Below are 3,598 nucleotides of genomic sequence, written 5' to 3' on the forward strand. Positions count from 1 at the left end.
TTGGGTAAGTAAGCAATATATAAAACACAAAAGGACCCTTTGAGACAAGGATTTGAGAACAACGTAAGCTCGACCTTTCCGGTAAAAACTTCAGTCTGCTGGATGCCAGGAACTTTCACTAGACCAATTTAAGGTACTAGCTAGTTTTCTTCCAACTTAAAACCTCAGTGTAATTCAGCTCACAAGACCGTTAAACTTGTGTGCAGACAGTTGCTAATATCTTGCTACCTATTTGGTTATCTAGTACTGATCTTCGATTTGACAATGTTATGGCATGTTTTAATGCTTGTGGAAACTATGCACTAGATCATTCCCACATGGACTATACCAACCTAGTAGTGACTGCTTTGCTGAAGTTACATATGATCCCTAGAATTAGTTAGACTCATCATGATAGTTTAATCACATATTATATTGCGTATCGAAAACCTAATTTTCTATATCATGTTTCGTATCGTATTGTAGAATACACCTTTTAAAAAATAAATTAATAAAAAATTATAATTGACAAGTCATTATTATAAAAAATATTACAAATATTTTTGAAAATTTAAAATTTCTTATATACACTCACACTATATTATCATTTTCTTTAAAAAAGTGTATTAATCTATATTAATAATATGTATTGTTTTGTACAATATATCTATTATATCATATTAATTGATATATCTTAGAAAACATATAATTTTTTATTTGTATCGTATCATAAGATGCTGACAACCGTGGGATGCATGTATTCGGCCTAAAAAGGTATACCTTGAGTTTGATATCGATTTGAATTAGATTTTATACGGTGTTTCTTTGTCTTTATTTAGAAAAGCTATTCGATCTGAATATGACCAATTTTTATTTTTGTCATCTCTCTGCCACAGTAATTGCTTAAAGAATACATGAAATTATAGTGAAAGGCTATTAGTATTCTTATTCATTTATATAGGTTGGTTTCTTGTGCAGACTATCCTGCAATATTCAGAAAAAAGAAGAAAATAAAAGTTGTCGTGCAGAACTCTAGGAATTATGGGTAAAATTCTGCAATTGGATAGTATGCTTCTAATGCAAGTCCACATACACCTTCAGCTGCAGCAACATGTCTTTTAATCCTCATGTAACCATTCTCACCTCAATTCTCGCCCCATGAATTTTTAATTATCCAGTATTTGGTCTTGTCACCAACTGTTCTGTATCCAACTATGGCAACAGCATGGTTTAAATTTTTCCCACAAGGTCCATCATAAATACCACCTTTGTAAAACTTGAAGGTATGTGCGCTACTATCGATTGCAACTGAAACTGGTTGATTGTCTGCAGCATCTTTTAATGCCACCTCTTGTCTAGCCTGTACTGTTCTTATAATTCTTGATTTTTGCGGCTTGCTGACGTTCCTTCACTCAGTCACAAGCTCCAGCTGAACCCTTGTATTTGTAATTGGACTCACTGGTGGGACCTTGGTTTCTTATAATATCTGATAGGCGAAATACAGCCAATCACCATTTTTGGAGCAGTTTACAAATTGTTGCTCTGACAGTGAGATTAGTTGACCAGTTTCGATGTGGATGATGCCTTCCATGGCTGCCACGACAGCAAATGCCCAGCAACATCCTGTAAAGAAATCAAGGCAGCACAACCAAGTCAAATCATGTTGGTAGAACTGGAGACATTGGTTCACTCACCGCATTTGCCTTGGTATTTAACCAGAGTTACAGAGCCTTCCGCTCTCCAGTCCTTGTATTCTTCTTCAAAACTGCTGCCACTGCCACTGCTATCATCGCTGCCAGCTGACGGTGAGTGAGATGGCAATCATAGTTATTAGTATTGTACAATATGTGATATGCATAGTATGATATGTTATAATAAAATTTTACGTATTATAAGATATATTGAAAATTGATACGATATATTTTAGTTTATATTGGTAAAATTAACGATATGGACTTATATACCTTTCTGAATTAAATTGGGCATGTAATTAGGGGTGGATACAAATTAAGCCAAACTTGAATATCTTTTAGCTTGAGTTTAGCTCAAATATAACATGATTCGATTTGGTTAGATTCGAATTGATGGTTCAAATTTATGGCTCGATTTGATCTAGATTTATAATTTGAATTGATAGTTCAAATTTGTGGTTTGAATTCATGACTCATTAACAAAACGATGTTATTTTATCGAATAATAGACAAAACATTCGATTCGAGCCAAACACCCTTTAGCTTAATTCAAAAAAGGAATAAAATCTTCTTATTCGAATTCAGTTAAAATTTGAATTAAATAAATTCGAATCAAACCAAATTGAGTCAAGCTAGCTTTCGAAACCAAGCTGACCTAATTCAAATGCAGCTCAAAACCTGGTTACCCAACTAAATTTATTTTCTTTTGCAAAACAAGAATGATTTTTTTTTTATTGTAATTGAATATTTATTTTCTTTTGCAACTACATAATTCTATTTATTTTTTTATTAAATTACTTATTTTGTATGATGAAATTTAATTATAATTTTATATCCATATTCTTTTTTTTTTTTACTAAATTAGTCTCAATTTAAAAAGGTGATTTTAGTTTTTCATTTATATTTTTGGAAACATTGATGACACTAAATTGAAATAGAAATTAAAATGAAAAATATAAAAAAATAACTTTAGTTTTAGAATTTTTTATTATTTTATAATAAAATGGCATATCATACCATACACATGATACAAAAAATTAGGTTTTAAATACAAGATGTGTTTTTATAAGCATTGTCTCATATCCCATGCGTAAATTGATTGATGCTTACGTTGTAAGTCTGATTGCCGGCTTTGTTGAAGTTTTCAATGAATTCAAGATTTTGCTTGAAAATATTCAACCGCATTTCCTTCTCTTTCTGGTCCTTATAAGTGCGGCCATGCTGAGCCATCTATTGCCCGTGCCTCACCTCAGTGGAAACTTCATTAAACGTGCTGGACGCTGCATGTGATGCCCAAGTGCGCAATATCAGTACCAAGGGAATCATGATAATTTTGTTGATTGTAGAAGCCATTGTTAATTTGCAGTGGAAAAGAAAGACTTTTACTATCTCTTCAATAGCATCAAAGTTTGACGTATATTTGGGGGAGGAACTTATTTTCCAGGCTTGTGTCACGAAATGCAACAAAAAGTGGGCATTCATTTATATTTTATCCTGTGGAACTTAGAAATCATTCGTTGCTTTTTGAGCAATATAACAATTTTTTTGTTAAAAGGGGCGGATGCTAGCTGCTAAGCAACAGAACAAGAGTTTTTTTTATTATATCGTGTATCTTGGTTATGTTTAATTTATGGTCTTGTAAATTAATAAGAATACAGAAGTCGTCCAAGAAATTTCACTGCATTTTCCCTTCTGAAGAAGTCTCTTTTAAGTTATGGTCAAAGAAACCCAATAAAGTAAGTCTTTGCTGAAAGTTGAGACTTCACAATTTTCCATGTAATCAACAAAATCTAGTCCTATCAGTTGGTACTTCTCAATCAGGCCGGCAGTTTCGGTCCGAAATTTTTTTTAGGCTTGGGACATCTTCATACGAAATGTTGAATGCATGTTTACGGTCATTGCAGGTGATTTCAAATTTAGGGTAGCAG

The 3,598-nt window shown here is 32.6% G+C and overlaps 1 pseudogene; it reads right to left on the reverse strand.

The window, feature by feature from the left end:
• Positions 1-1,018: 1,018 nt before the first annotated feature.
• On the reverse strand, positions 1,019-2,900 carry LOC123192098 (annotated as a pseudogene).
• Between the last annotated feature and the right edge of the window lie 698 nt (positions 2,901-3,598).

This window comes from Mangifera indica, chromosome 12 (genome assembly GCF_011075055.1).
Source record: "Mangifera indica cultivar Alphonso chromosome 12, CATAS_Mindica_2.1, whole genome shotgun sequence".
In the NCBI taxonomy this organism is placed as follows: Eukaryota; Viridiplantae; Streptophyta; class Magnoliopsida; order Sapindales; family Anacardiaceae; genus Mangifera; species Mangifera indica.